Genomic DNA, 14,801 nt, shown 5'->3' on the forward strand with positions numbered 1-14,801 from the left:
AGACCATAAAGTAAGCCTCAATAAATTTAAAATGAGTGAAATCATGCAATAGAATGGAATCCAAAGTCAATATTAGAAATAAGTTTGAGAAATTCACAAATATGTTGAAATTAACATTATCCTAAATTTTAAAAATGAAGCAAAGAAGAAATCACAAATGAAGTTTAAAAGTAACTTGAGCCAAAAGAAGATGAAGACACTATATATTACAGTTTATGGGATGTAGTGAAAACAGAAAAAATAAATTTTCTTAAGAGAGATTTAAACTCAGTAACCAAATCTTTTACTTTAGGAAATCAGAAAAAAAATGTCCAACACTTTCATGTCTTAGATCTGAAATAATTTTAGGGTGTTCTTTCCCCTGAAAAAAAGGAAAGAAAATAGGAAAAAAAAGAAACAAATATAAACTCAAGGAAAGCAAGAGAAATGAAAAAATTGTAGTAAAAATGCATGAAATGATGAATGGAAAAATAATAGAGAAAACTGACATAACCAAAAGTTAATTGTTTGAAAAATTTAACAAAATTGACATACTTTTAGCAAAACTGATCAATAACAAAAGACTCAGATTAACAAAATCAAGAGTGAAAGAGGGGCAGGTATGGTGGCACAGGCTTGTAATCCCAGCCTTTGGGAGGCTAAAACAAGGAATTCGGTTTGTGGACAGTCTCAGCTGTTTAGTGAGGCCCTTTGCAACTCAGTGAGACCCTGTTTCAAAAAAAAAAAAAAAAAAAGAATAGAAAATAGGGGCTGAGGATGTAGCATGGAGAGAGAATGCCCCGGGTTCCTTCCCCAGTACCACCAAAAAAAAAAAAAAGAATAAAATGGAGAAATTATACAAGTTACCAATGCTGACACAAAAATAAATAGAAAATCTTTATGGACCTACAAAAAATTAATTTAGTAATTAAAAAGCCTCCCAAAGGAAAAGTTTTAAAGGTCAATTGTACTAAGCATTGAAAGTAGAATTAACATTAATCTTTTTTTTAACAAACAAAAATAACTATATTTAAAGAAAAATTTTGAAACATAATACTGATCAACAAATTTACATGCCACTATTCACGTTATATGTCTTCCAAATTATTGTAAAACATAATCTTATACATTAAAACAAAATATAATATTCATGTAAAACAAATAAAAATAAAGTTTGTTTATTAGCAGTTAAACATAGCATAAGCAAATTATCCTTTATTTATCTACTTTTTGGTGGTACTAGGGATGGAACCCAGGGGCCTTCTGGGTTACACTCCCAGACCTATTCTATATTTTATTTGGAAACAGGGTGTCTTAAACCAGCCCATACTGGCTTTGAACCTGCGTGATCCTCCTGTCCCAGCCTACCAAGCATAGGGATTACAAGCGTGCGCCACCACGCGCGGCTCAAATTATTCTTGATACTCATTATTATATAGTAAATAATGCTACGTACATATATGATATTATCAATACCAATCTCAACAATATGTACAAAGAAGGAGAAGGAGTAAGGTAGGATCAGGAGAATAACACACCAAGTGTTATATGCATATATTTTCCTATCACTCTGTATCTCAGTATGATGTATAATTATAATATACCAATAAATGTAAAAAACTAACAAAACAAATAAAATAAATTTTAACTTTATTTTAATTATAACATGCAACTTTGGAAAAAATGTTAGTACTTTTTGAAAAACTAAAACTACTGAAAATATTATTTTTTGTTTTTCATTATGGATAAAATATAATAAAATATTTTAAAAATCCTCAGAAAATACTATCCAAACAATTATGTCTGATTTGAATGAGTAAAAAATATCAATCCTTTCTAAATTCTCCCATAGGAAAGGAGGAAATACTGTGTAACTCATTATATAAGGCCTCTATTACCCTGATATTAATGACTAGACATAGACAAGCACCTGAAGAAGAAAAAATCTACAAACCAATATCCCTTAGGGAGATGCAGAAATCCTCAAATGTTATCAAAATGTTATCAAACCAAATCCAGTGACAAAAAGACTTATACACTATTACCAACTGTGGAATTTATCCCAGGAATACAACGTTGGTTTAATGTATGAAAATAATCAGCATATTATACTACACTAATAGAATCAAAGACACAACCCATAGATGCATAAAAATATTAAGGAAAATGTGACAACTTTTAATGACAAAACTTTAATAAAAAACTAGGGATAGAAGGGAACTTCAACCTGATAAAGTTATGTATGAAAAATATACACTTCACATCATACTTAATGATGAAAGACTGAGTGTTTTTCCCTTAAAAACAGCTGTCACACAAGATTTTTTTTTTCAAAATGGCACAGGGAATTCCAGCTAGAATTAAAAAACAAAACAACTAAGAAACAACAACAACAACAAAGACACAAAACAAGTTGCAGAATGTGAGCGCAATACACTAGCAATGAACATCTAAGTGAAAAATTTTTAAAAAATTTATAAAAATATCAGGGTTATCCAAAGATATATAGGATCCAGAAGTGGTAGCACACTTATAATCCCAACATGTGGGAGGCTAAGAAAAGAGGATTGTGGTTCGAGGACAGCCTCAGCTACTTAGTGAGGTGCTTTGCAACCCAGTGAGATCCTGTTTCAAAATAAAGAATAAATAAAATAGGGCTGGATGTGTAGTTCAGAGGTAGAATGCCCCTGGATTCCATCCCCAGTACCAGAAGAAAAAAAATATATATATATATATAAATCCTTATATATCCATAAATACTCCTTCTATGTATAGCATATATCCACACAAAACTCTATACAAAATAGCCATAACAGCATATTAGCAAAATATGAAACAACCCAAATGGCCATTAACTGATGAATGGGTAAACAAAATGTAGTATATTTATATACAATGGCATTTTATGTGGCGGTTAGAGTTTGCATCTGGAGTGTCCCTCCAAAGTTCATGTGTTGAAAGAATGTCCGCAGTGCAGTGGGCTCAGAGGAGGGGCATGGCTGGAGGAGACGTACAGTTGGGGGCAGGACCCTGGGATTATATATGTTCACAGCCCCCTCCTTTCATTTACTCCACTTCCAGCAGCCATGATGTGAGACTGGAATCCTCCACTATGCCTTGCCACCACGATTTCTGCCTTGCATCCAGACCCATAGACAGAGCCTCCAAAGCTGTGAGTCCAAATAAACCTTTCTTTCAAATTGTCAGATAGTTTGATCATAGCTGCAGAAATGCTGACTAAAATACTGTCAAGAAAAAGAAATAAAGAAGGTATACTTGCTACATCATAAATAAACTTATATATATTACATAGTAGAAGAAGCCAAACACAATAGACACATGTATGGAAGGTCCAAAATAGGTAAAGGCATAAAGAACTGAAAGTAGAATATAAATGGTTTCAAGAGGGAAGGGGACATAGAACATGAATGTGAATGTGTAGGGGTTTTCTCTTAGGAATGACAAAATGTTCTAGAATTAGTGAAGATTGTGCAGTATGATAGATATGTATATATCTAAAAGAACTAAAAGAACATCATATATATGCACAATTATATATAAAATATATATAAATATATATTAAAAGTAACTGAATTATGTTATGTGAATCATATCTCAATAAAATTGCATGCGCGCGCGCGCGCACACACACACACACACACACACAATATGGCCAGTACTGGGCTTCTGGCTACAGCACTGGAAACTACTGTTGTCTGTGTGTTGCGTTGCACACTAGTCGGGTGTCTGCTGGTAAGGACAGGCCACTGAGGGTAAGCACTCTTGTGTCTGCCTTTCAGAATCTTACAAGAACACTGCCACCAACACTCATACCCTTTATAGCTTTATTTTAGAGGTCAAGAGCAGCAGCCTTGGTCACTGTACTGGAGGGGTGAATCAGGGCAAAGGAGACTCAAACATAGCCAGGCTGGGAGGAACAGATATAGCCCCACTGTTCAGTGGGGCAATACTTGTAACTCTTTTGGAAAACAGTCCCCAAACGGGCAGTGAATCAGCCTTTCTCAGAGGTTAATCAACTGGAGATTTATTAGTGTTAAATCATGCCTCAGGAAGACATGAATTTCTTATCCTCGTTTTATATTAGAGAGACTGAGACACCGTGAATAAGACCTGCACAGGACCATAGAGGAAGATGCAAACCTGGGAGGAGTTTGTGGATTCAGGGATAAACACCTAGCTGCATGGTCTGGGCAGGCCTCTTACTGTCTCCAAGTCTTTGATCTCTCATTTATAGAATAGGAGCAACCTTCGGAGTTGGCAGATACACTTTTCAGGAGGCTTCTATGAAACCCAAATGTGACAGTACTGTGAACACACTTACTTTGCACTCTGTAGATTGCCAAGTGCTAGTGATCATTATTCTTGCCCTAGGATTTGGCAACCAGTGATTCCCTCCTTCAGTACTGTCCTTGGGAAGGAAGGGGACAAAGATAAATTTATTGAGAAATAATTACCTGCCAGACACTGGGTGAATCTTTCACAAATAATATCTTATCAAATCCTTTCTACCTGTGCCCAGAGACGTGTGATATTATCCCTATTATGAAGAAGAAAAACCTGCAGCCCATGAGTCTTTAGAGAATAGGGGTAGGGGATGTAATTTGGGTCTCTCTGCATTCACAGCCAACATCCTCTCCATCTGCCAGGGCAAACTACTGCCTGAGGCCAGATCCATCCCACCTAGGCCAAATTCTCCCCTCACTGATGTATCTATCTCACATCAAATGCTGAATTGAGTAGCTACACAGGTTCTTGCAACTTACTTTGCATGGCCCAAAATACTTGCTAAGATATTCTATATACAAAGTGTTTTCTGACCCCTGGCTAGTAAAAGCTAAGAAAGTGGATACCCAACAACCTGGTTCTGAGAATCAGCATCCTCATTTCAGTGTGTGAACGAAGGAGACTGCTATGGTTATGGACATGGCTTGAGTGTTCCTCACACTCCATGTGCTGCAGGGTGGCGGTATTGGGAGGTGGTGGAACCTTTAAGAGGTGGGGCTTAATGGGAGGTCCTCAGGTTATTGAAGGCTTTGCTCTCTTAGGGATTAAGGTATATCTCATTGTAGTTCTCATGAGAGCATGATGAGTGTCCTACCCCTCTCTCTGCCATTTTGTATTGAAATGTAATTGCTTGTTCCTACACATGCTCGGAGATGATGCAAGCACAAGAGAGCCCTGGTCAGAGCCTGAGCCACCGGTGACTTTCAGTCTCTGAAGCTGTGAGCTATAAGTATCTCTTTCTAAGTAAGCCTGTCTCAGGTGTTTTGTTATGGTAACAAAAAGCTGACTAAGAGAGTTCTTCCTTGTATGTGAGTTTCAGTTTCCTCATCCGCAGAGTATGCAGCGCCAGTACTCCTTCCTACGGCTGTTGTGAAATAAAATCTATCCCATGTACGACTGCAACCCAGTCCCTGGTAGAGCCTAGGCATGGTGCATATGAGCCAAGCCAGAAGCACAGCAGGCTGCCTTCCCTCTGCAGCTGACTCAGCTGCTTCTGGCCCCTGCTCCCAGGTTTCAAAACCAGCCTAAGAAAAGGACTGGAATCTCTTTTTCTTTCCCTATTTCTCCCATAGAGTTTTTCTTTTATTGGCTTCTTCCACAGAACACAGCTCTCCCCAGATCTGTTTTAGGTCGCAATGACAGTCCATGCTGGTACTTCCTCTGAGGCTCCCAGTCAAATGGGATTTGGGCAGGTCGAGTACCAGGAGGATGAGTGGAGGAAGGGAGCAATCAAGGGGAACAGAAGGTTGGAGGAGCAGAGCTAATGCCCCAGGGAAAGATAAAGAGCCTTTGGCTTTCTTGGGGAACTTGGAGATGTTTTTATCGAGGACCCTCCTGGGCTGGGGTGGGCTGGTGAAGCTCAGCCACCATCTATTTTTGACTGTCTATTCTGTTCTCCTAGGCCTTTAAAGACTGTGGTTCAAATACATCTTTCAAATAGAACTGCCCTCCTTTGAAAGTAGTTGTGGTCTTTTAAAGGCAGCATTGAGAAGCTTTTGAATCAGCTCTCTAGTTCCAAACCTGCAAAGATTCTTTGGGTAACTTAAAATGGGATTTGCCTCCCTGGTTGTAAAGATTCCCACTGTTAGCACCAAAGGCAGGAGGCATAATGAGCTGAGCTGCAAAAGCCTTCCTGTAGGACACTCCCACCAAGCCTTGCCTTCACTGGGAGTGGAGTGATGAGTGATGGCTCTTGATCTCCAAAAGGGTTGGAAAGGAAGCCACAGTCTTGGGCTTTTCAGACCACTAGCGGGAGGATCATGGACATGTAACAAAAACACCTGGCAGCCAGCGCTGAGTTCCTAATTCTCCCCTGGACCTCCTCTCTCTCTCAGCTGCTCTTTCTTGAGCTGACCACTACTAGAGGACAGCTAACTGCTGATGCCCTCTGGCTTCCCAGGAGTCCTAAGAGTCTCCCACTGCCACTGGAAACTCACACGTACTATATACCTGTCCCAGTGTTTCATTGGTCCCTCAGCTATGAAGTGGTGGAGTCAGGATTTGATCTTAGGCTTGCCTGCTGAAAAGCTCCCAAATGCTTTAGTCTATTCCCTTTTCCATATCTATCTGGTGACTTTCAGGATCCCCCCCAATCTGGACAGCTGAGTATGAAAGGGGGCCATACAGGCACCGTTGTGCCAGGCTCCGGTTTGTGGGAGTACATCTGCTTCTAAATAAAAGCATTAGAAAGAGCGGCAGGAGGCACACACACACTTTATGTAACACTCTACAGCAAAACTAGTACCTGCAGAAATGCTAGATGAAAGAACTATAAGCTTGGTTTGGTGGCACACACCTGTAATCCCAGCACCTGGGAGACTGAGACAGGAGGATAGCAGGATCAAGGTCATCCTCTGCAACTTAGTGAGACTTTGAGCCTAGCAAGACTCTACTTAAAAACAAAAAAATTAAATCAAGGATGGGGATATATCTTGGAGGTAGAATACCTCTGGGTTCATTCCACAGGGGAGAGAGAGAGAGAGAGAGAGAGAGAGAGAGAGAGAGAGAGAGAGAGAGAGAGAGAGAGATTGGGAAACCTACAAAGAGTTTAACAGCAACAACAATAAGGAAAACTGCACAAGCGTCAGTGCATATCATTTCTAGTTATACATACTTGTTTTCCAAGTTATTGAGGCCACAATACCTCAACCTCTAATTATCTGGAATTTTTTTTAATGAAGGTGAATGTTAAGGGTATGGAGATTTAGTTGGTCTTCTTAGCTTTCAATACATGGTTGTATTGGATACATGGTTGTATAGGTTGTAAGAATGTAACAAGCAAATAGTGTCATAGTACGAAAAAGTGATGGACCTTCAGAGTTACTGGGCACTGAAATCATGGGTGGGCAGGATGCAGATCTCAGAGGAGAGTATATCCTGAGAGCAAAAAGATCAGTGAGACAGGATGCAATCTGGAAGCAATGACCAGAACACACTAAACTGACTCAAAGAGGGCTTCTGCATTCTACATCCTTCCTTGGGGGATGGGTCAGGGAACCCCTCAATCCCTATCTCTATCTAGAAGCCTACAGCTCCACAGGCCTCCAGCCTTGCAAAGGACAGCAGGAAGCATTCATTGTCTGGGTGTAATGCCCCAGCTTCTCATTTTCAGGAAGCTTTCACAGACATTAGCTAATTAATTTTGTTCCAAACAACTTGACACCACATCAGAGCTGTACATAGAGAGAGAGAGAGAGATGTGTCAAAGTGTCAGCAAGTATTGATAAAGCGAGGAAATCAGTGGAGAATACAAACTGTCTGCAGTCAGGGAAGGAGACTGAGAGCTCACTGGGACATAAGTTAAAAGGGGTGCAACATGGGACCCTCACTTTCCAGACCCCTGAGGACCAAGGGGTTTCTCAGGCTCCTATCCTCCTCTAGCACGAAGGCTACTGCTCGAGTGTTAAATGTCCCCAAACCTTATGTGTTGAACACTGGGTCCCCCGGGTGGCCAGTCAGAGGTCTTTAGATCACTAAGGGCCTGACCATCAGGTGTATTGTTTGGCCCTTTCTCCTTCCTTTTCCTCTGTTTCCTGAGGTGAGGAACTCCCCTCCATCACCATCCGACATGCTCAGAAGAGGCCAAAGTAATGGTCTCCTGATCTTGATGGGAGTGTTCAAAACTGTGAGCCAAAATAAACCTTTTCCCTGTCTAAGTTACTCATCTAAGGTGTTTTGTTATAGTTTTAGAAAGCTTATAGGCACACGTTCCTACTTCCAGTCTTGGATAAGGTTCTTGGATTTTGCGGGCCCAATTTCTTCATTTTAAAACCTCTTACATCTGTTATTCCACTTCTTAAAAAGTGGTTGTTCTTGTCCAGTGACACACCAGAGGGTTGGGAGCAATGGGGAGAAAAGGATGACACTGTAAATATATATGACTGGCAGAAAATAGAGCATCTCTAGTGACTGAACTCAACAATACTGCAATGATTAACATCTTTCTTTTTCTTTCTTTTCGGCAGTTCTGGGATTTGAAACCAGAGCCACATGAACACCAGGCAAGCAGTCTATCACTGAGCTGCATCCCAACACCTGCAATAGTTAATTTCATGCGTGGACTGGGTCATGATACCTAGATATTTGATTAAACATTACATTAGGTGTGTCTGTGACCGTGTTTCTTGGTGAGATTAATATGTGAATCATAGACTAAGTAAAGCACATTGCCCTTCCCAGAGACGGTGGGCTGTATCTAATCGGTGAAACGCTTAGCAGAACAGAAAGGCTCTATAAGATGAAATTCTTCCTGCCTGGCTGCTTGAGCTGGGGCACTGGTCTTTGCCTGCTTTCAGAGACCCAAACCCAGCTCTTCTTGGGTTCTGAGCCCTCCAACCTTAGCCACAGCCACACCATGGGCTCTCTTGGATCTCCAGCTTGCTAACTGCAGACCATAGGACTTTGTGGCCTCCATAATTTTGTGAGTGATTTTTAAATAAATATCCATACATTAAACATATCTAGAAACCCCGACTAACACAGCCTGTAAGAATGTCTAGGATGTATGTGTTTCAGAGAAGATGACTAGAATCCCTGCCGGCAACCAGTTCTCACCTTAAAGGCATTAAAAATAGCAAAGATGGCCAACATGTTGGTGCATGCCTAGAATCCCAGTGTTTGAGACAGAGAATCACAGCTTTAAGGCCAGCCTCAGCAACTTAGCAAGAGTCTCAGCATCTTAGCAAGAGCCTGTTTCAAAATAAAAAATAAAAAGAACTGGGGATATAGCTTAGAGATAGACTGCCCCTTGATTCAGTCCTGATCTCATACAGTTAATCATAAAATATGCAAAATAACTTTGTAAAACTCATTATTGGTCAATATTGTGTTGAGGTCATGTGCTTCAACCTAAGCCTGCAAGTGGAGGTCAGAAGGGGAGCCATCATTTAGGCAAAGAGTGAACTGTGGGCCCTTGGAGGACAGAGTAGGGAAATGAGTGGGTTCAGCTGAAGAGCCAAGGCCTGGGGTCAGATTTGCAAAGTGAAAGCACAAGCAGGATGCTTTTTAAAGCATTGTTCTACCAACAAAGAAGATGGAAGGGAACTTATACATCTTAGGAGAGACCTATCAAACGGGTGTGCAAGGGAAAAATAGTGCAATACCTTACTCATGGTCTCACAACTCAACAATTTGGTGCATATTTTTCTTAAGCCCTTGAGAGGCTCAATTTTCTCTCTCTTCTCATACTTCACCCAGTTTTATATCCTACTTCTTTCACTTGCAAACACATTATGAGCATTTTTTCTAAACCACCATACTTTTGTGCACCATAATTTTTAAGTAGATGAATGTCATTCTATCATACAGATAAATCACAATTTCTTTAACAAATTCCCTACTTGGGGGCTTTTAAATTTCTTTCCATTTTTCACTATTTTAAAAAACACTATGATGAATAGCCCCATACTCAGATTAATGTTCCCACCTTCCTGACTATTTCCTTAGAATAGATTCTCAGATGTGGAATTTCTGGCTGAACAGTCATCAACCTGTTTGCGGGTGCTGAAAGCTGCAGCTAAACTCCAAGGTAAGTGGTGTCTGCCATCCCAGCAGTGAGGTGAGGACCCATTCATTCTTCTATGCTATCACCAACACAGGGTGTAGAGCTTTGGCTTGGTCTTTGCATGAATTAATTCTGAGTGGAAGAACATCCAAGATGAATGAAGTGACGTTTGAGCTGGCCATTGAGAGAGTAGTAAGATTTCAATCACTGGAAAAGGTGGAGAAGGCCATTTCAAAGCAAGAAATTTAGCACAGCAGTGTAGACATTACTACTGTTTCTAGAGAATCCAGTCCTCCAGATGCACTAAGTGTGGGGTTCCTAGGTAACACAGAGAAGGATTAGACTAAAAAGACAGGCTCGAGTGGGATCACGGAGGGCCTTGAATGGCATCCTAAGGAGCTTATATTTTAGTCTCCAGCAAGTAGAAACCATTAGCAGTTTCTGAGCAGGGGAGCGATGTGTTTTTGCACGCTATCCTGAGGGTGCCAAGAACCTGCCAGAAGGTTGTTAAGTGGCAGGATTGGGTTTCATAGTTTTGACAGTAACCAGGAGACATGTCTATTTTTCCCACTCTGGTGTGACACTGGGGTTGGAGCACTTCACGAGTGTTCCAACATGCTTCCTATTAAGAGGACAAAACCCCATGTGAACAAATCAAAAGGGGAGAGAAAAGAGCAAATGGAGGCGGATCAGGCAGCCCCGAATGCAGCCGGGCCTGTGAGTAGCATCTGATAATTCATCTTAGTCCTTATTTCTCTCATCAATATTTTATGTCACTAGGAAACTCCAGCTTCATTTTCTGGTAATGAATTTATCATGAGACTAAGAGCGAGTTGCTGAAGCAGATGCTGGGGGAAGCCAGGAGAAGGGCAGCTCTCAGCCTCGGCCTGTTGGCTCTGCCACCTGCAGCGCAGGGTGCAGCAGACCCAGCGAGAGCGCTCTGGCCCGGGAGCGGGGGCTCCCATCTAAGTAGAGCGCTGATTCCCCAAATAAACCCTCTTCAGAAAACGCCTTCCCTCCCTGGGGGGCTGAGTAGTGTTGGGGAAGGTTAGTCAACACCACTGATTAATCACCCACTGGGCAAAGAACTCTGTAATACAACTGGGAGAAAATAAAAGGATTCAAACATAGGCCCTTATTCTCACAGAATTTGCAGTCTCTGCCCTCGTTCCAGCATCTGGCAGAGTTCTTTCAGCATAGTAGGGTCTTAAAAATGCCTTCTGAGAAATGTGATGACTGCCAATAGCTGTCCCGTGAGCACCCTGGAGTCGATTTCAGCTCTATCTCTGAATTTCTGTGTGACTGGAGGAAGTCACTTAATACAAAGAGACTGTAAATTAGATTCAGAAATCTAAGTTACAAATGTAAAAAATAACAATAGAAGTATTATTGTTACTATTATTATTATTATTAATAGCACTGAAAATTGAACCCAGAGGCATTCTATCTCTGAGCTATACTCCCAGCCTTTATTATTGTTTATTTTGAAACTGGGTCTTACTAAGTTGCTGAGGGTCTCACTAAATTGCTGAAGCTGGCCTTAAACCTGTGATCCTCCTATCTCAGCTTCCCAAGTACTGAGATTATAGGTGTGTGCCACTACACCTGGTGGCAGCACCAATTTAGCACTTACTCTGTGTGCTTCCAATGGACTCAACTAATTTCTCCAACAATCCTGAGGTAAATACTATTACTGCTGATATTTTAAACAAAAGGAAATTTGTGCCTAGGTAGGTAAGGACTTTGCCCGAGGTTATAAGCTAGTTCTGAATATGGGATTCTTGATCTTAATCACCATACTGTGCCATCTTGAATTACTCAAATCCGTGAGGAAAAGTTTATCTTATTATATGTAAGAGTACAAAGAGAAAAAACTCAAGCAATAGTAAAAATTATTGGCTTATGGAAAATACAAAGTTTATTACTAGTTTTGAGCATACTCTGATGCGGGTCCTTTTGCTATGTCACCGTGACTCAGTTTCTCACTGTCTTACCTGTGTGTTCTACTGGGGAGCTACACTCACAGATGGGGACTGGAAGGCACCACCATCAAGGGCCTTCATGTCTGAACCAAGCCTGGGCATGGTTTTTTGACTCCTCTGCCCTCAGTCTAGAACTGTACTATTATAGAATTGTGTCTTGATAAAGATTTTAGACAGGTGGAGGCATATTGGAAAACAGTAATCAAATTCCTGGTCTCACTGAACAGGTAAATCTGTTTTCATTGAGAAAACTGAAATAAGATTAGGAGTCATCGATGATTTACTATACAGATTAATTAATTACCTAAATAGACATGAATTAGAAAAATAAGATAACCTCAGACAATCATAACATAAAACACTCATATTTTTAGGGAAATACATGCAAAAATCACTATACAAAGCATATGGGATAATATTATTTCATTTTTCCTCCTTTAAAATTAAGTTTTCATCATTTCTCATTTTCCATTTTCCCATAGGGTGACCTCTGCTATCCACTGAATATGTAAGGTTCATTATTGCAAGGTAACATTATTGCATGTAGTGCACCTTTGGAAGGTTGTAAATACCCTGCAAACAATCCCATCTCATTCTACCAGGCAGAAATTATGTTCCCAGCTTCTCATTAAATTTCTGATGAACTAATAAATGATTGAAACATACTTTGTGAGAATGGCATTGTACATGCACACATGGGATGCAGATTTCTCAAGCCACTGGGTACACTAGTATCTAGACTGAATGTTTAGGATTCTGTTCCTGGACGACTGAAAGAGTGTCAGCCAAAGGGCAGTGGGACCTTCCAAAAAAGCAGTGAGCTGGTCCCCTGCTCAACCTGGTCCCCTCCCACTTCAAAGCCAGCTTGTTCCTGGCTGTCATGCTTATGTTTCCTCTTTGGCCCTGTTGCCAGTACACCAGAAATCTCACCTTCTCTCTTCAGGAAAGGAAAACTGCAAGGAAAGAAGCCTTTTACTCCAGGCAGGCTCATCACTTCTCCCAAACACACCGGCAACTGTGGCTTATTGCCAGAATCCCTTTCACCTCTTCTCCACCTCCTCCACCTTGCTCACCAAGCCCAAAGCCTCCTCCTCTGCTCTGACAGGACTGAGTTCTAAGTGTGCCTGTAATTGTGCAAAATGCTCCATCCATTATAGTTTTCACTCTGCCTTTATGTCAACCCATATGGGGGGAATAAATAGCATTACCCAATTTTAGAGGGGAGAAAAATAGAGGCCCACAGAGGTTGTGTAGACAGGATCTGTGGTATCCCTCAGAAGTCCACGTGTTAAACCTCATGTCCTCAAATCTACCAGGAGGTGCTGGAGCATTTAAACAGTGAGGCCTGGCGGGAGGTTTTAGGTCACTGGAGGAGTGCCCTTGAAGAGACAGTGGGAAGCTGATGTCTTCTCTCTTTTCTGATTCCCAGCCAAAGGTGAACAGTTTCCTCTGTCACACGCTCCTGCCCTGATGTACTAAGCAATGGGGCCAATTGCTCAGGAGTTGAAACCTGCAAAACTATGAGCCCAAATAACCCTTTATTAACTCGACTATGTCAAGTATTTTATAGAGTAATGGGAATCTGCCTAACACAGAGGGTCCCGGGTCAGCAACAATTGGCAGCACTTGTAAGGACCCATACCCGAGCTTGTCCACACCATAGACTTCACCCACCACCGAGTACTACTGTCTCCTACCCACCGCCAGCTTCTGTGATCAGGCCAGCTACCGAGCCCCTTGAGCAATCACTGTCTCCTCAGTTGCTTTGACAGTTAGTCATAAACTGCCTGCAATAGCTCAGCTATTGTTCACTTGAACTATTCATTGTTTTCTTTATTTAGATATTTATGCCTCATCTTCTTGACAAGCCTGCAAGCTCCTTAAAGGAATTTATCTTTCTCCTCATATCGCTTCCATCCCACGTGAGAAAATCATCAGTTATGTCCTGATTATATTGTCAGTCCTCAGGGCGGAGAGTGCAGACCCAGAGCAAGAGCCCTCAGTTGTGTAGCACATCCCCGCCACAGGTACATATAACTCACCACCTTGTCTTTTTTCTTCTTACAGATTAGAAGCCCCGTCATCCAATCCTACAATCTCCTAGTTCTATAAGTATATTTATATTCTTATTTGCCTATTTAATTGAATAATTATTTCTAAAAATTATTTTTAAAAAGAAAGAAAAACAGTACGTAAATTTAATAAAATAAACTAGATTCAGAGGGCCACACAGGTGGCCCACAATCTCTTCCCAAATGAGACTTTGCAAGGCCTCATTTTCTTGCCTTAAAAAGCAGGATATGGATTGTGGCTCCATGTGGTCTGTGACATATGTGTACGGTGATGTCCCATCAAGTCCCATTCTGTGATCTCATAGGTCCACAAAGAAGAAATAGAATCATCTAAGTGCTACTTTTATTTTTATTGTAGTAAAACAAGATATGTCATAAAATTTGCTATTTTATCCATTTTAGTAGCAGTACACTCACACCGCTGTACAGCTATCACCATCATTATCTAGGGAATTTGTCATCATCCCAAACTGAAACTCCGTAATCATTTTAAAAAGTCTATCTATATTCTGTGTTTTGGGGGAAAGAATTGCCAGACTGTTTTCCAGAGTGGTTTCACCATTTGACATTCCGGCCAGCCCCACATGATTCCAGTTTCTCTCTAGCCTGGCCAGCCTTGACATTTTGTTGTTGTTATTGTTTTAAGTAGAAGCCATTCTATTAGGTATGAATGTTACCTCATTTTGTTTTTAAATTGCATTTCCCTAATGACTAGTAATGTTGAGCATCTTTTCATGTGCT

Source organism: Muscardinus avellanarius (genome assembly GCF_963383645.1).
Source record: "Muscardinus avellanarius genome assembly, chromosome: 1".
Taxonomy (NCBI): Eukaryota; Metazoa; Chordata; class Mammalia; order Rodentia; family Gliridae; genus Muscardinus; species Muscardinus avellanarius.